Here is a 19,760-nt window from a genome sequence, read left to right on the forward strand (position 1 = left end):
GGTTCTGGCACCACATTCATGTACTGACGGGGGTTCTGGCACCCAATTCATGTACGGACAGTGGTTATGGCGGCGCATTCATGTACTGACAGAGGTTTTGATGCAACATTCATGTGCTGGCTGTGGTTCTGTCACCACACTCATGTGTTGACAGTGGTTCTGATTTTGTACACATTGTGGTAAATCGCTCACTCAGCTGCACACGGAGGTAGACACAGGTACGATGTCTCTTTAAATTTCATGTTGATTTATTAAAGTACAGCATAAACCAACATTTAAGTCCATAAAAGAAAACACAGCCCGCTGGGCAAAACAGGAAAGCCAAAACAAAATGGCAACACAAAGCATAGTCCTTGTGGTAGCAGGGATGCGCTTGCTCAGAGAATTAGCAACTTTCACGTGGTTCAGGTCAGTTCAACACAAACATGTCTGGATTTGCTCTTTCCAGACTCACTGAGCACTGAATGCCTCAGCAGGCCGAGTATTTAAACCACAGATCGCACCCTGAGGTGCAGATATGGTGAATGACCACCCACCCTTCACAATGGTCATTCACAAAAAACACTCTCTTTTAAAATGGAGGTTTAACCCTCTCACCAAATAACATGCTGGAGCAAACTTCATGGTTTCAATTCACGTGAAACATATAGTACAGACCAAAAGTTTGGACACACCTTCTCATTTAAAGATTTTTCTGTATTTTCTTGACTATGAAAATTGTATATTCACACTGAAGGCATCAAAACTATGAATTAACACATGTGGAATTATATACTTAACAAAAAAGTGTGAAACAACTGAAAATATGTCTTATATTCTAGGTTCTTCAAAGTAGCCACCTTTTGCTTTGATGACTGCTTTGCACACTCTTGGCATTCTCTTGATGAGCTTCAAGAGGTAGTCACCGGAAATGGTCTTCCAACAATCTTGAAGGAGTTCCTAGAGATGCTTAGCACTTGTTGGCCCTTTTGCCTTCACTCTGCGGTCCAGCTCACCCCAAACCATCTCGATTGGGTTCAGGTCTGGTGACTGGAGGCCAGGTCATCTGGCGTAGCACCCCATCACTCTCCTTCTTGGTCAAATAGCCCTTACACAGCCTGGAGGTGTGTTTGGGGTCATTGTCCTGTTGAAAAATAAATGATGGTCCAACTAAACGCAAACAAGATGGAATAGCATGCCGCTGGAAGATGCTGTGGTAGCCATGCTGGTTCAGTATGCCTTCAATTTTGAATAAATCCCCAACAGTGTCACCAGCAAAGCACCCCCACACCATCACACCTCCTCCTTCATGCTTCACGGTGGGAACCAGGAATGTAGAGTCCATCCGTTCACCTTTTCTGCGTTGGAACCAAAGATCTCAAATTTGGACTCATCAGACCAAAGCACAGATTTCCACTGGTCTAATGTCCATTCCTTGTGTTCTTTAGCCCAAACAAGTCTCTTCTGCTTGTTGCCTGTCCTTAGCAGTGGTTTCCTAGCAGCTATTTTACCATGAGGGCCTGCTGCACAAAGTCTCCTCTTAACAGTTGTTGTAGAGATGTGTCTGCTGCTAGAACTCTGTGTGGCATTGACCTGGTCTCTAATCTGAGCTGCTGTAAACCTGTGATTTCTGAGGCAGGTGACTCAGATAAACTTATCCTCAGAAGCAGAGGTGACTCTTGGTCTTCCTTTCCTGGGGCGGTCCTCATGTGAGCCAGTTTCTTTGTATTATTATTTATCCTATTCAGTATATCAAGGCTGCATTATACAATATATGTACTTTTTACCTTTTGTGTCTCCCCCACTTCCTCATAGACTGTAAGCTCGCGAGCAGGGCCCTCACTCCGTTCGATATGAGATATGCTTATTCTGTATTGTCTGTATAAGTCCCCCTAAAATTTGTAAAGTGCTGCGGAATATGTTGGCGCTATAAAAATAAACTATTATTATTATTATTATTATTATTTGTAGCGCTTGATGATTTTTGCAACTGCACTTGGGAACACTTTCAAAGTTTGCCCAATTTTTTGGACTGACTGACCTTCATTTCTTAAAGTAATGATGGCCACTCATTTTTCTTTACTTAGCTGCTTTTTTCTTGCCATAATACAAATTCTAACAGTCTATTCAGAAGGACTATCAGCTGTGTATCCACCTGACTTCTGCACAACACAACTGATGGTCCAACCCCATTTATAAGGCAAGAAATTCCACTTATTAAACCTGACAGGGCACACCTGTAAAGTGAAAACCATTTCCGGTGACTACCTCTTGAAGCTCATCAAGAGAATGCCAAGAGTGTGCAAAGCAGTCATCAAAGCAAAAGGTGGCTACTTTGAAGAACCTAGAATATAGGACATATTTTCAGTTGTTTCACACTTTTTTGTTAAGTATATAATTCCACATGTGTTAATTCATAGTTTTGATACCTTCAATGTGAATGTACAATTTTCAAAGTCATGAAAATACAGAAAAATCTTTAAATGAGAAGGTGTGTCCAAATTTTGGTCTGTACTGTAGGACAAAGGGCTGCTATGTTTCCAGGACAATGACATCTCCAGCAGATCATGTCTTTCCCAGCAGCCTTTGACAACCCCTCAGCAACCCCTTGGGACCTTGGACTTCCCCCAGTTGTGGCTCTACTCCCCCTCTTTTGGGACTCTGGCTCCCTCTGAGTACCCCAGTATGGGGATGCAGCACCACTCGACTACCTTAGGGACTCTCAACCACTTGGTATCTTTCCACAAGGTCAAACAGGTCATCCGCATTCCGAGGGTCTCCCTGGGCAACCCAGGTCTGCACCGGCCTAGGAAGGTGCACAAATTTGTCCATGACAACCCGCTTGACTATCTGGGCTGGAGTGGAGGACTCCGGGTGCAGCCACTTCTGTACAAGTTTCAGAAGGTCGAACATTTGAGAGCGAGGGAGTTTATCACCATAATACACCCAGTGGTCATCCCTTTGGACTCTCACTGGCATAGTCACTCCAGCATGTGCCAGTATTTCAGTTTTAAGTTTAACATATTCCTGGGCATCTTGCAAGGCCATGTTGTGGTAAGTCTTCTGGGGCTCACCAGTCAGATAGGAGTCCAGCACCTCCGACCACTGCTCCAGCGGTAGCTTTTCCCGCTCTGCCACCCTCTCAAACAGATCTAAAATGCCTCCACATCATCCCCTGGGGTCATTTTTTGCATGGCTTGTCTTACCGCTTTCCGGATGTACGAGTCATCACCTGGAGTTGGGGGAGGCCTGCTCAGAGTTTTAGCAACTCCACGTGGTTCAGGTCAGCTCAACACAAACATGTCTGGAGTTGCTCTCTTCAGACTCACTGAACACTGAATGCCTCAGCAGGTTGAGAATTTAAACCCCAGACCGCACCCTGAGGTCGAGATATGGTGAATGACATCCCACCCTTCACAATGGTCATTCACAAAAAACACTCCCTTTTAAAATGGAGGTTTAACCCTCTCAGCAAATAACATGCTGAAGCAAACTTCACGGTTTCAATTCATGGAATCTAATAGCCTCCGTGAAGCATATCTTACCTCTACCACCTTACCAGTGACTTTGTCACATCATGTAGCAATCCATAACATGCTTCATGGCAATGTAAAAACTTATAAATCTTCAAAACTTAGAGATTTGAGATTATAAGTAGGATTTGGTGAGTTTCTGCTTCCAAAACTCAGTTTAAGTTAGCGTGTTTTTTTTAGAGCCGGATCTCTCCAAATCCTCCTCAAATACTCAAAACTTGGTTCTGGTGATGTATTAATGTACTGATGATGGTTCTGGTGATGTATTCATATAAGTACACCTTTAATTTTTTTTGCGGCCCAAGGGATTGTTTCAGTATGGCAATGTGGCCCTTGGACCAAAAAATGTTGTGCACCCTTGTTATATATATATATATATGCACTTACTTGTGTTAACTACCTATTTATGCACCCATATGCATAGTCAGCTGCGCCCATAGCTAACTATATACTTGCATCGTATTTACATTGTATTTATGCTCAGTTTTATCTCTATATACTTGACATTGTTTATAATCTATGCACACGGTTGATTTTACCATGCAGTATGTCTCCCTAGTCACTTTTGGCACGTAATTTTTATCACATACATAAGTGATATGCGTCCTTCTCCTTGTGTTTGTGTGTCCTCCACACCTTTTATACTTAATTATTAAAATTAATTTTATATACACATGTACTGTTCTACTGACTTCTTTATCGGTTTTCTAGTGTCTCGCAATACAGGATATACTGTAGAGAGATAGAAAATGCACACAATAGGGTGACCCTATTAGAGGAAAAAAAAAAATAAACAAATGATATTGCTCCCCCAGGAGGATATGGGGTACCTCCTTAAGAATAACAGTTGTTGCTGCCTCATAACTCCCAGATAAGATTCATCAGCTAGACAGGCTGCGCGAATGGATAAACAGCTCTTCATATTTAACTACGCCTTTCAATGCCAAACTGCTGTCTTTTTCAAGTTAAAAAATAAATAAATATATATATACTGTATTTACTATGGTTTGTATATACATAGAGACAACAAGGCATCTGAACTAGCACACAGCTCAAAGTGCATTGGCCAAGGTTAGCAGACCTGCTCTGAAAGCTGCTGGGCTGGTGATTTATAACAGCAGCTCTTCAGAAGATAATTAAGGCAAATTAAAAACGTGAGAATACCCCTTTGAACTTGCATATTGTAACGGGTCTGGGAGGTGGAACCTCTGTGCAACTATACAAGGGGGCAGTCCTTGTAAGGAAGCGGGTGGCTCCCAGGGAAGACGGGCAGGTAGTCACGGCAAGTGACAGGGACAGTCTCTGGGTAGAGGGGCAGGTAGTCACGGCAAGTGACAGGGACAGTCTCTGGGTAGAGGGGCAGGTAGTCACGGCAAGTGACAGGGACAGTCTCTGGGTAGAAGGACGGGTACTCACGGCAAGTGACAGGGACAGTCTCTGGGTAGAAGGACAGCAGGCAGGTGGCTAGTGAGCACTCCCAGGGGAGCGGGCGAGAGTCTCTGGACGGGCAGGTGTTCACGGCAAGTGACGGCAGAGCCTCCAGGTAGGCTAGCAGACAGGTAGCAGGTGAGCACTCCCAGGTGAGCAGGCAAGAGTCTCTGGACAGGCAGGTGATCACGGCAAGTGACGGCAGAGCCTCCAGGTAGGCTAGCAGACAGGTATCAGGAGAGCGCTCCCAGGTGAGCAGGCAAGAGTCTCTGGACAGGCAGGTGGTCACGGCAAGTGACGGCGGAGCCTCCAGGTAGGCTAGCAGGCAGGTAGCAGATGAGCGCTCCCAGGTGAGCGGGCAGGCTGGTCCATAGACAGACTGACAGGTGTCGGAAGGCAGACCGTCGGACCGCAGGCTAGCAAGCAGGTAAACGGATATCAGGCAGGTATCAAGCAGGAATCTGGCAGGTAACTGGCTGGTACCGCGCCAGGAGCGGGGAGGTGAGAGGAACGGCGTCTCTGCCTAGTACGGGGCAGAGACGCCGATGCTACACATATGCTTGGTTGTTTTGGATTCTCTTGATCCTTATGTTTTACGTTTGTTCTTAAAGCTCTTTTGTGAACTGTCAGCTCTTCTTTCCAATTTCCTGGGTGTGAATTAGTGTTGAGCCACCCCCGTAGTGTTCAGGTTCGGTTCAGTTCGTCGAACACCAGGATGTTCGTGGAACTGTTCGTCGAACACCTTAGAACACCGTCGAACACCGTTAAAACCAATGGCAGGCAAACAAAAACACATAGAAACACATAGAAAACATCTTCACAGGTGTTCAAAAGCTGACAAACTGCTCAGAAGACACTCTCTTTAAAAAAGCCGGCCGGCAATTCAGCAGCGGCATACCCGGTACCCGACAATTTAGACAAGAAGGACTAGAGCATTACACATAGATTAGATAGATAGAAACATGTCAGTCACATATATAAGAAGTACAGTGACAGTGTTGCTTACTGTACTTGTCATTTAGTGTTAAAGGATTTATTAAAAAAAATAATAGTGTTTTCATGCACCGTCTTTTTTAAAAAGCCGGCCGGCAATTCAGCATCGGTACCCGACAATTTATAACAGAAAGAATAGAGCATCACACATAGATTAGATAGATAGAAACATGTCAGTCACATATATAAGAAGTACAGTGATAGTGTTGATTACTGTACTTGTCTTTTAGTGTTAAAATAAAGGATTTATAAAAAAAAAAATTGGCGTGGGGTTTTAGTCTCTAGCGCAGGTTAAGCAGATGGCTGGGGCAGATGTTTGAAGCCTGGGAAGGGGGTAATACCCGCGGAGCTTCCCAGGCTACTAATATCAGCCCCCAGCTGAAAACCTAGCCTTTACTAGCTACTAAAATGGGGGACCCGAAAAAAAATGACGTGGGGTCCCCCCTATTTTAATAGCTAGTAAAGGCTAGGCAGACAGCTGGGGGCTGATATTAATAGCCCAGGAAGGGTGCCATGAATATTGGCCCCCTCCCAGGCTAGAAACACCAGCCGTCAGCCGCCCCAGAAATGGCGCATCCATAGGATGCGCCAATTCTGGCACTTAGCCTCGCTCTTCCCACTGCCCTGTACCGGTGGCAGTGGGGTAATAGGGCTGGGGTTGATGTCAGCTTATAATGCCAGCTGACATTAAGCCCAGGTTAGTAATGGAGAGGCGTCTATAAGACACCCCCATTACTAACCCCATAGTCAAAGTTAAAAAAAACCACAAACACCCAGAATAAAGTCCTTTAATTGAAATAAACACACAATTCTTTATTGTTCTAAATTAAACCATACTTACCATCACGCCCATTCCAGCTGAAGCCAATGTCTTCTGCAGTAAAAGTAAAATAATAAAGCAACATCATCCTTACCTTTCCATGGTTCCCACAACAGCTTCAGCTCTGCTACATTCACATGACAGGCTGGATCGCAGCCGAAAGCTGCCATCCAGCTTGCCATGCGGCAGACACTGAGAAGCACAGGCATGCTTGCGCTCCTCAGTGTCTCGCTGTGAAGGCATAAAGATGAGCCGAGGTCATGTCCAATGAACTCGGCTCACCTCATGCATGTCACTGACAGCGTGGGAAAATTCTCCTGCGCATGCGGTGGGTGCAGGAGAATTTTCCCACGCTGTCAGTGACGTGCATGAGGTGAGCTCATGTCCAATGAACTCAGCTCACCTCATGCACGTCACTGACAGCGTCGGAAAATTCTCAGCGCTCAGCGCTTCAGCAGGAGAATTCTCCCACGCTGCGATGGCATTGAGATGACAGGCTGGATCAAAGCTGAGCGCTGCCATCCAGCATGCCATCCTTCAGAGACACTGCAGAACGCTGTCACACTCAGGTCAGGAGATGTGCCGGACCAGTACATGCACTGCGATGCGATCCTCGTGTGGCGCCCCTGCAGGTTCTGTCGCCACAGAGGTACTGCATCTCACCCAGAGGTGTGGTATCTCACTCTCAGGTAAGGATAGAGTGCTGCCCGGGACCCTAACACCTGCATCCAACACATTCCACTTCAGTGGGGGCAGGGCGAGATTGCTCCTAAGGGAGAGCACAGTCCCTGGTCCCTAGCTGAAGCGTGGAACTATGTAGTGGGTGTGGGTGGAGGACGTAGTTCAGGGGAGCACAGGAAAGGAAGTGATATAAAAGAGGGAACCATCTTGGAAAGTGAGGTCAGTCAGAGGAGGAGAGTGTGTGGAGCAGGAGCTCAGCAGGAGCTCTGCTCAGGGAGGAGGGTATAGTGAGAGGCCCAGGAGGTGAGACCAACTGAGGAGAGGAGCAGGAAAGAAGGCTCCAGGAGGAACGAGGGGATCCTAGGGGTACGGGCAGTGCTGGAGGCCACCCGTATGCCCGAATCTACCAGGACGTGGAAAGATCAAGCCGCAGAGGGGACCGGCCCCTAACTAGTGAGAATTGCAATGTTCAGCTAGAAACCGGAGGCTTCTGTACTTTTAGGGTGCAGTTGCCACAGCCACAATTACATCGCCGAAAAGGCGGCCACAGAGGGTCCAGGGGACTGCAGGTCGCCCGACAAGACCCGAGGCTACCGGCTTGGGACACTGATTGTGAGGCGCAGGGCAGGAGGGTGAGAGCCAGCGCAGGAAGACGACTGAGTAAGCACACAGAAGGGGGTCTCGTTAAGTGCTCTTGAATTACCTGAGGGATTGCTGAACCCCTCCCTGAGTAAGCACAGGACGACGTGGGAAGTTACACCGGTACCTCTAACTTGGATTGCAACAACTGTGAGTAAACTCTGTAGACTGTACCCCACTGTCTCCGTGAATTACTGCTGTGCCATCATCCCTGCACTACACTGCACCACAACTGCTACAGCAACATGTGGCGCCCCTGAGGGTTCAGTCGCCACAGAGGTACTGCACCTCACCCAGAGGTGTGGTGTCTCCTTCTCTCAGGTAAGAAGGGAGTGCTGCCCAGAACCCCAACACCCACATTCAACACTACACTACTCCAGGCCGGCTGGAAGGACAAGATGCACTGTGTTCCTGCTGAGCCCTGTCCCTGGCTGAAGTGGGGGGAACCAAAGGTAGGGGGAACCAGTAGTGGGTGTGGGTGGAGGATGTAGAGTAGGGGAGCACCATTTTAGGAGGTATATAAGGGCAAGCCATCTTAGGGTGGCAGAGCAGTCAGTGGAGAACAGTCAGTGAGCAGTCTGAGGAGCAGAGTCTTTTCAGGAGCTCTACTCCACAAGTGGGGCCTAGTGATAGAGGCCCAGGAGGGGAGCAGAGGAGAAAGGCTCTGTTCTACAGAAGGGATCCCAGGGGGTACGGTGAGTGCAGGACGGCACCCGTACGCCCCGAATCTGCCAAATGTCAGAGGAATCAGGCCTCAAGAAGGGGACCGGCCCCTGGACCAGCCGTGTTACTCAAGGTCTCGGCTGGAAAAACCGGAGGCTTCTGCACTTCCATGGTGCAGTCGCCACAGTCTCATCATAGTCACCGTGAGGGTCAAGTAGGTCTGGGAACTCCAGGTTGCCCAGAGGGACTTCAGAGCACCCGATCGGGACTGTGTGTGGGAAGCGCAGGGCAGGAGGGAGAAGACCCAGCATGGTAAGTCGGTCTAGTTAGGAACATAAAGAAAGCGGGGTTCTGTCAAGCGCTCCTGACACATCTGAGGAAGAGTTGAACCCCTGGTCTGGTAGACGCAGTGCGACGCGGAGGCGGACACCCGTACAGTGTACCTGAGAACCTTGAATAAGAACTGTGAGTTAAACTCGGATGACTGCACTCCACTGCCTCCGTCAGTTACTTCAGCTGCGCCATCCCGACTGCTCTACAAGCCCCAGCATCACCACCCACCATCAAACTCTACACTACCCTGAGGCCCGCTCCACCTTTGGGGAGCTGTTCCATCCTAGCTGCCCTATCAACTGCCTCAGAGGTCTGCAGCAGCGCTGGTACAAATTACCAGAAACCACCGGTGGCGTCACGATCAAACTACAAATCCCATATAAACTATCCCCTTTTTGTTGACCGCCCTGGGCCACGGACCGGGCCAGCCACTGTGACATATCTCCCCCCCAGCATCCATAAGCCCGGACACCGAGTACCCCACTGCCCTGGGGGCGCGTTATCTTCTGGCGTCACGAACAGGATTTCGTGCCAGTTGCCACTGGGTACTGTGTGCCTTACATGGACTGTTTTTCCACATTGAATGTGGCGCCAGCCCCAGAAGAACGAGCGCCATTATGTGCGTGATCAAGGACAACAATATGGAACCTCCCATAATGGGCCGGGCCAGAATGGCGCCAAAAGCACAACCCGCCCCTTGCAACTGTGACCATCCGCATAGATGTGACCGTCAAGGCGGGGAGGACGTCCCAGGGAGTGACCGACAGCAGGCTGCCATGGGACTGCCCCCGAAAAGGGAGGGGAAGAGGAGAGAAAGAATGGAGACAGGGTGTGGCCTTCACCAGTCTAGACAGACCGCACCCGGCAGCCAGCATGGACGGAAGCCAGGAACAAGCTTCCGCCTCTGGCCTGCAGCAGCAAGTGTCCCCCCTCACCCTGGAGGGAGAAACAAGTAAACTTTCACCGGAGGATGCGGAGTTCCTTCAGAGCGAGATCCAGGAGCTGAGCCAGCAGGTGGAATGGGCCCAGCAAGCAGCAGTCACCAGGTGGAACAAGGATCTGCTGGAGAAGTTAGCAGCTCGGCGGCAGCCAGCCCCGGGTACCATCCGCGGTGCCCCAGCCCCGGCGAAGCCAGATGAGCGCCAGGAGGCCGTGTGCAGCACAGGAGCAGGTAGGAAGAGTCCCCCTGCCCCGGCGCTGCAAGCGCCAACCTGCTCCTGGGCCTCCTACAGCAGCATCCCCCGTACTCAGCCATGTACACCCTGGAGCAGCTGCTCAGCCCAGAACCTCCACCCCTGGGCGATGACTCTGCGGGCCTTTTGCTCGGCTCCCTTCCGGAACCGCCACCTCCGGCACCCGAATGGGTGTACGGCGCGCCCTCCTTCGATTGGTCCGCCAGGTTTGAGGACCAGCAGCAGCACCCGCTACTCCCGACACCAGCACCCCTGGTTGCCTGCCCTGGCGGAGAAGAGTTTAGGTGGGACAACCAGGGGGGGGACCTGATGGGGTTCCCGCAGGAGACCCAAGCCCAGGCTCTGGCAAAAAAGGAGTTCTGCCGATGGGAGCTCCTACAACTGGAGAAGGAGTGGGGCACCTGGTGGGCGCGCTGTGAGCGGTTAGATGCCCGGAACAAGGCCGCAAAAGCCCAGGTCCGGCAAGCAGAATCTGCCCACCCTAGTCCCCGTGAAGAGGGACTGGTCATAAAATTCGACTTGAAGGCTGGCTGGGGCTTCATCCGCGATACCAACTTCAGCAGGGATATCTTTGTGAACCGGCGGGATGTTGAGCCCTATCTGGAGCAGGGCCATCCCGACCGGAATTTGTACCCCGGTGACCGTGTCACCTACACTCTGCACCACGGGGAACGCGGGTGGTATGCCCTCCAGGTATACCGCATGGTCAAGGAGGAAGAGGACATGCCCCCGCAGTTCATGGCTGATGACCGCCCTGGGCCACGGACCGGGCCAGCCACTGTGACATATCCCCCCCCCAGCATCCATAGGCCCGGACACCGAGTGCCCCACTGCCCTGGGGGCACGTCAAACACCTATAACATCACCCTTGACTGCTCTGGAGCTAAGCTCTACCTGTGGAGAGCTAAACCAACTCTGCTGCATTACACACCAGCTCCAGACGGCCTGCTCCGCAGCGGCGGCTCCACATAGCCGCATACCACAGGTGGCGTCACGAACTGTATATAAGAACTATAAATCCCCTGTAAATATTCCCCCTTTTACTGACCGCCCTGGGTCACGGACCGGGTCACCGCCACTGTGACATCTCCCCTAGCAACTACCGGCCCGGCACCGAGTACCCCACGGCCCAGGGGGCGCGTCATCTTTGGCATCACGAACAGGATATGAACCCACCCGTTATCACCGGGTATTGTGCGCCTAGAGACTGTGTTCTATACTGAATGTGGCACCAGCCCCAGAAGAACGGGCACCATTATGTGCGTTATCAAGGACAACATAGAACCTCCCATCGTGGGCCGGGTCCCAGAATGGTGCCAAAAGTGGAGCACACCCCAAGCAGCAGTAACCATGCACGTAGATGTGTCCATCAAGGTGGGTGAGCTGCCCCCAGGTGTGGCCGACAGCAAGCAGCCATGAGACCGCCCCAGAAAGGGGAGAGGAAAAAAGAAAACTGGGAGACGGGGTGTGGTCTCCAGCAGTCTAGACAGACCGCACCCGGCAGGCAAGATGGAGGGAGGTGAGACAGGAGTTCCCGCCAGCGGCCTGCAACAGCCTGAGGCACCCCTCACCTTGGAGGAGATGGTATCCAAGCTGTCCCGGAAGGATACGGAGTTCCTCTACGCCGGGATGGAGGACCTAAGTCGGAGGATGGAGAGGGCCCAGCATGACGCCATCGCCGGCTGGAAAAAGGAGATGGTCGAGAGGATGGCGAACCGCCAGCAGCCAGCGCTGCAAGAAGCGGGCAGCGCCCCAGCCTTGGCAGAGCCAGATCAGTGCCAGGAGGCAGAGTGCAGCACAGGAGCGGCCGCGGGAGCAGGTAAGAGGAGTCTCCCTGTCCCGGGCGCTGAAGGCGCTGACCTGCTCCTGGGCCCCCCGCCGGAACCGTTAACCCGGGGCGCTACCGACACTGGCCCGCTCCTGGTCCCCCTTCAGAGCCCTCCGTCCCCGGGCGTGGAAAATGACGATCCGTTCTTAGCCCTCCTTGAATATTATCCGTCGCCGGGCGCGCACGCCCTAAACGTACCTCGGAGCCCGGAACCATCACCCCCGGGCACCAGTGATGCTGGTCTGCTCCTGGGCCCCTTGCAGGAACCACCGCCTCCGACACCTGAGTGGGTGTACGGGCGTCTGCCTTGGAACTGGTCTGCGGAGGTGGAAGACCGTAGCCTCCCGCTGTTACCCGCTCCTGAGCCCTTAGCCATCTCCAGGAGTGAAGAGGACCAGTTCCTGTGGGACAACCCTGGGGGGACCTCATGGGGTTTCCCCGGGAGACCAGAGCAGAGGCTGCGTGCCGGGTGGAGCACTGCAAGAGGGAGCTGGCGCAGCTGGAAAAAGAGCGGAACCTCCGGCGGGTGAGCTGGGAGAGACTAGAGGCCCGGAACATGGAGAAGAAGGCCCGGGCCCGCAAAAACAAGGAAGCGGCACATGGTCCCCGTGCCGACGGGACCGTGGTGAAGTTTAACCTGGATGGAGGATGGGGTTTCATCCGGGATCCACACACCGAGACAGATCTTTTTGTCAACAGGAGGGACGTGTAGTCCCACCTGAAGGAAGGACATCCGGATCGGGATCTCTACCCTGGTGATCACTTCACCTACACCAGGCATAGAGGTGAGAGGGGCTGGTATGCCCTGAATGTCCCCTGGGTGATGGAGGAGAGTGAACCCTCACCATCTGGAGCTGATGACCCGGCTAGGCCAGCGTATAGTGGACAGGAGTTGTTTCCCCGGAGGAAGCACCACTACTGAGCAGTAGGTGGAACTGTATATAGTTAGTTACCCGGAAGGGTACAGCAATGTTGGTGTGAACTGGAAAAAGTTATGAGTGTGTTTCCATAATTACCCTGTAAGGGTACCAACGACTGACAGGCTGAGGACTATGAGCAGCCAAGAACTGACCTTGTAAATAGTTGCACTTCTTAAAGTGCCCCTTATTGGTTTTATGCAACAAAGATGACCTCAGAACAAAAACCCGTTTGGCGTGGCCGAAGATGTGGTCCAACACCTGGATCACCTATGCCCTGCAGCCACGCCCAGGGCCTACGTTGACGGTTTTCGGACGGGTCCCTCATGCTCATCTTTGTTAGATTGCACCTTTTTGAAAAGAATGGACAGCAGGTTGCAGATTGCGCTGCAACCTGTTGAATGTTTTATGTGAAAAATGTTTTATATGTGAAGAAGAATGTTATTGAAAATACTTTTGTAATGTTTTGATATAGTAACCTGAAACGTTCAAGAAATGTGCCTCCCATAAAGGGAAGAAAAAGTTTGTTTAATATCTTCTATGTGAATGCATTCTAAAAATTGCATGTCTTTAAAATATTTTGTGCTTTACTCTGTTCCAGCCCGCGGACGTGCTATGTTTTACCAAGGGGGTATGTGGCGCCCCTGCAGGTTCAGTCACCACAGAGGTACTGCATCTCACCCAGAGGTGTGGTATCTCACTCTCAGGTAAGGATAGAGTGCTGCCTGGGACCCTAACACCTGCATCCAACACATTCCACTTCAGTGGGGGCAGGGCGAGATTGCTCCTAAGGGAGAGCACAGTCCCTGGTCCCTAGCTGAAGGGTGGAACTATGTAGGCGGTGTTGGTGGAGGACGTAGTTCAGGGGAGCACAGGAAAGGTAGTGATATAAATAGGGAACCATCTTGGAAAGTGAGGTCAGTCAGAAGAGGAGAGTGTGTGGAGCAGGAGCTCAGCAGGAGCTCTGCTCAGGGAGGAGGGTCTGGTGAGAGGCCCAGGAGGTGAGACCAACTGAGGAGAGGAGCAGGAAAGAAGGCTCCAGGAGGAACGAGGGGATCCTAGGGGTACGGGCAGTGCTGGAGACCACCCGTACGCCCAAATCTACCAGGATGTGGAAGGATCAAGCCGCATAGGAGACCAGCCCCTAACTAGTGAGAACTGCAACATTCAGCTAGAAACCGGAGGCTTCTGTACTTTTAGGGTGCAGTTGCCACAGCCACAATTACATCGCCGAAAAGGTGGCCACAGAGGGTCCAGGGGACTGCAGGTCGCCCGACAAGACCCGAGGCTACCGGCTTGGGACACTGATTGTGAGGCGCAGGGCAGGAGGGTGAGAACCAGCGCAGGAAGACAACTGAGAAAGCACACAGAAGGGGGTCCCGTTAAGTGCTCTTGAATTACCTGAGGGATTGCTGAACCCCTCCCTGAGTAAGCACAGGATGACGTGGGAAGTTACACCGGTACCTGTAACTTGGATTGCAACAACTGTGAGTAAACTCTGAAGACTGCACCCCACTGTCTCCGTGAATTACTGCTGTGCCATCATCCCTCCACTACACTGCACCACAACTGCTACAGCAACACCTATAACATCACAATTGACTGCTCTGGAGCTAAGCTCTACCTGTAGAGAGCTAAACCAACTCTGCTGCATTACACACCAGCTCCAGAGGACCTGCTCCACAGCGGCGGCTCCACATAGCCGCATACCACAGGTGGCGTCACGAACTGTATATAAGAACTATAAATCCCCTGTAAATATTCCCCTTTTTACTGACCGCCCTGGGTCACGGACCGGGTCACCGCCACTGTGACATCTCCCCTAGCAACGACCGGCCCGGCACCAAGTACCCCACGTCCCAGGGGGCGCGTCACTCGCACAAGAACCGTCTGTTTGCCTCCTAAGAAATCTTTTTCGATACCTTGAAGGATAGAAAATCATCTGTAACTCTGCCCGTCTAAACCGGTCAGCTTGGAGATTCTGCTAGCAAGAGAGATAGAGAGGAGCCCGATGACCAAAGAGCTTACATACAATCTATAGGAGAGAGAGACTTACCCAGTGACTCTGAAGATGGAAAAAGACTCTGATGTTCAAACCACTGGGAACAAGTGATCTGTGATGGCCCCGGTACTGACCACCACTGTATAGGGTATGATAATTCGTAACATGTTATTGCTGTAGGGCATTATGGGGAGGCCCACATGGCAATGCCGTGACATAAGCGAGCTCTCCGATGCTTCAGTAGTTTTTGAAATTTTGGCGAGAATTTTTTTTGCAAATTTCAAATCTAATCTAAAAAAAAAAAAAAGCGTGAATTTCAGGAAATTAGACTATAATGTGGCACAGGGTAGTAGCCATGGGGGAGGTACTTGTCTTCCATGCCCCAGCACGCTAGATGGAAAGGGGGGGCCCTGGCTGGGTGTGTGGACTTTGTCTATGGGGGGGCTATACCCTTGCAGGCCGCATGATGCCGGTGACATCGGCTGGCCAGGTCCAGATGTTTTAGATTTCAATGAGAGAGACCACCACTCAAAAATGAACTGTCTTTTACTGAACAATAACGTAGGGAAGAGTATGTACAATGGATAGCGACTATCGACTGCAAACCTTCATGCACGTTTCTCTTAACACATAGAACATCTTTATACACATTCTTTCTTTCCTTCCTAAACTCACTCGGTCCTGCCTCAGTTAGTTCCTCTTCTTTCACCACAACCCAGCACAGTGCTTCAGGATCTTCCCTTGTCCCCAATAACGGCACTTCAGTCCAGTAAGCGAGCGACCTATTTCTCAACCCATGGTTCCGCGTCCTTTTCCCCTTAGGGGAGTTACTTATGCCACCATGGCTGTTACTTGCCTTGCCTAGGCCTTGCTTGCCAACGCCTTGTAACTACTACATGGGGCACTCTATTCGTCTCGCGTTCCCTGCTTTGATTCGTCCCGTTACCTCCTTCGCTTGCGAACTCGGGACCATCCTGCTAGGCCTCCTGCCTCAGATACTGTCTCCAGAGAATAACTCACTTCGTCTATCACTTTTTCTTGTCTCTACTCTGAATAACGCTATACATTATCTTGGTCTCCTCTCACTTCAGGGACATCCACTTCAAGCGGCTCTGCTCGATGTTCAGACCATAGGTCTGTTTCTGCTGCATGCTAGTCCCTATCTGGCTTCCTGACAGGAAACTCCCTTTGTCCCTTCACTTTAGCCCCTCCCCCCCCCCACTCTGGGCTAGTCCCAACCATTAACTCTACCTGTCATTATCAACTATCTATGGCTGGGCAGAATACAACTTTAATGTTAATAACACGTCACTAAATGCTTCACTTATTTAAATATATTACAATAGCACAAGTGTCTTCAAGGGGGAACGTGGGCAAAACTTCCATCTTCTTACAAGACTCAAACTCGTCCTCTGCATATTGATTAGCTCATCTCTAAAAAATACATTTTAAAATACACTTATAAATAAGAACAGAGTTCAGAAATAAAATGACATAGGTCATTATAAACAACTGAATGTTAAAAAGTATGGAGAGTGTATACTATTGTTTCTGCTTCAGTTATGATGCTAATACGACTTAATAAAAGAGAGGAGATTAAAAAATATCTGTCATGGTACATGAAACTGAGACAACTTTGGCTGGATTTATTTCCTAAGCTGTTAATATCAGAAGGTAACAGCACTAATCACTGTGGCATAGGACCACAAGGAGTCAGAGTGAAATTGTGTTTTTAAATATAGTAGTATAATAAAAATCAGTATAAAATCACTAGGTATAAAAAGGAAAAACAAAAAATAAAACAAAAGACAGGGGTGGCTGCCGTATGATTGTGAATGATAGGTAGTCTAATAAAACCCCAAAAGGCCATTTCTCATTGGGGCCATTTTGATGCAGGCAAGCAGCTGGTAAATGCAATAAGTCTAATGTGGCTTGAGACTCGGTAACGTGTTTGGAACTTCAGCTTTAGTTATAAAGGTATGGATGAAATCAGAACCGTGTTCAATGGCAAAGTATCTAGACAAACTATGTTCCAAAAAGAAATTTAACACTTGTTTGTTAATGTGTTATCTCACTGCAACATCTAGCTGTGCTGTAGAGCCCTTGTATTGCAATGAACACGGACACTGTAACAGGTATATTACATAATGGGAACCACAGTTCACAAATGTTTCAATGGGAAAGGTCTCCTGAGAGATAGTGGAGCAAAAGGTGTTGGTCATGTGCATAGTATCTTTACAGCATTCACACCTTTTAACACCACACTAATAGGAACCGACCACAATAGGGAGCAAATTTCCCCCCTCCCCCCCCCCCCCCCCCCCGACTTTCACACTTCACTCTTTCGGAGTTTGCTGTGTAAGAAATGTAATATGAGGCTTCTTGGACAGATGTTCTCTTAGTATAGGATCACAACACAGGTCCTGCCAGTGACATGATAAGATGTCCCTAATTACTCTTTGACCTAAGTTATATGTGTTAAGGAAGTTGTGTTTAATTGAAGACTAATCAAGAACATCACTCTCTGGGCTTTTGGATAGGCACTGCAACTGTTTTAGTTTTTCCATTATCAAATCTAAAACTGTTTAACCTGTAAGAAAAATGCTGAAAAAAAAATCAAAGCATTAAAATTGCAATTTTTTGGTCATCGCACAACCAACAAAAACCCCAAGGTGGTTTGCACGTTAATGACCAGGCCAATTTTTACAATTCTGACCACTGTCACTTTATGAGGTAATTACTCTGGAACGCTTCAATGGATCCCCCTGATTCTGAGACTGTTTTTTCGTGACATATTGTACTTTATGATAGTGGTAACATTTCTTTGATATCACTTGCGTTTATTTGTGAAAAATTTCGCAATTTTCAAACTTTGAATTTTCATGCCCTTAAATCAGAGAGATATGTCACACAAAATAGTTAATAAATAACATTTCCCACATGTCTACTTTACATCAGCACAATTTTTGGAACCAAATATTTTTTTTTTAGGGAGCTATAAGTGTTAAAAGTTGACCAGCGATTTCTCATTTTTACAACAAAATTTACAAAACCATTTTTTAGGGACCACATCACATTTGAAGTGACTTTGAGGGGCCTTTATTACAGAAAATACCCAAAAGTGACACCATTCTAAAAACTGCACCCCTCAAGGTGCTCAAAACCACATTCATATTAACCCTTCAGGTGCTTCACAGGAATTTTTGGAATGTGGAAGAAAAAAATGAACATTTATTTTTTTCACAAAAATGTTACTTTAGACCCCAATTTTTTTATTTTCGCAAGGGTATCATAAAAAATGGACCCCAAAATGTGTTGTGTTTGGAGAGTCCCTGATGTGCCTAAACAGTGGAAACCCCCTCACAAGTGACACCATTGTGGAAACTAGACCCCTCAGGGAACTTATCTAGATGTGTGGTGAGCACCTTGAACCCCCAGGTACTTCGCAGAAGTTCGGAACATTGAGCCGTGAAAATAAAATTTTCACATTTTTCCAATAAAAAATGTTTTTCAGCCTCCAATTTTGCACTTTCATAAGGGTAACAGGAGAAATTGCACCATGCAATTTGTTGTGCAATTTCTCCTGAGTACGCCGATACCTCACATGTGGGGGAAAACCATTGTTTTGGTGCACGGCAGGGTTCAGAAGGGAAGGAGTGCCATTTGACTTTTTGAATGTAAAATTTGCTTGAATAATTATCGAACGCCATGTTGCTTTTGGAGAGCTCCTGATGTGCCTAAACAGTGGAAACCCCCCAGAAGTGACTCCATTTTGGAAACTAGACCCCTCAAGGATTTCATCAAGGGGTAAAGTGAACATTTTGAACCCAGAGGTACGACACAGAATTTGATAACATTAGGTCATCATATTGAATAAGTTGTCATTAGTCTTGAGCGCAAGTGCTCGCTACTTAAGTTTGCATTGGGTGCTCGGGTATGCACCGTGTATCTCAGGTGCTCAAGTGACATGCTCCAGTGCCCGCCCTGCATGTTTCACGGTTATTAGACACCCAAAAAAACATGCGTGGATCGCTCGTGCATGGCAGGCAATCCCCGCAAGGTTTTTTTGGTTGTATAACAGCTGCAAAACATATGGGACGGAGACTCGAGCATGTCAATCGAGCACCCGCGATACTCAGTGCATACCCGAGCACCCAATGCAAACTCAAGTAGCGAGCACTTGCGCTCAACGCTATTCGCCATATTGTCGTCATTTTTTTTTCTTTACTTTTGTAAAAAACCCAACCCCAACACAACCCTAACCCCAATCCTAATACAACCCCAACCCAAGCACAACCCCAACCCTAGCCCAACCATAACCCTAGCCCAACCATAACCCTAGCCTAACCCTATCCCAACCCTAGCCCTAGCATAACCCTAGCCCAACCCTAACCCCTAACCCTAATCCTAGCCCAACCCCAACCCTAGCCCAACCCTAACGCTAACACAACTCTAACGCTAGCACAACCCTAACCCTAGAGTTTATTATTTACGCCGTTCCTCGTGTGGTATAAGTGATTAGAGAACTTTATTCTACGGGTCGGTGCGATTACAGCGATGCCAGATTCATATAGTTTTTTTATGATAGACAACTGTCACACACTAAAAGACGCTTTTGTTTGCAAAGACTAGTTTTTGCATCGCCATATTTTGAGAGCTATAATTTTTCCATATTTCAGCCGACATCATGTGATGGCTTGTTTTTTGTGGGACAAGTTGACGTTTTTATTGGTACCATTTTTGGGCACGTG

The sequence above is a fragment of the Phyllobates terribilis genome, unplaced genomic scaffold, assembly GCF_046119375.1.
Source record: "Phyllobates terribilis strain yellow unplaced genomic scaffold, ASM4611937v1 Scaffold_1__5_contigs__length_1240528914, whole genome shotgun sequence".
Taxonomy (NCBI): domain Eukaryota; kingdom Metazoa; phylum Chordata; class Amphibia; order Anura; family Dendrobatidae; genus Phyllobates; species Phyllobates terribilis.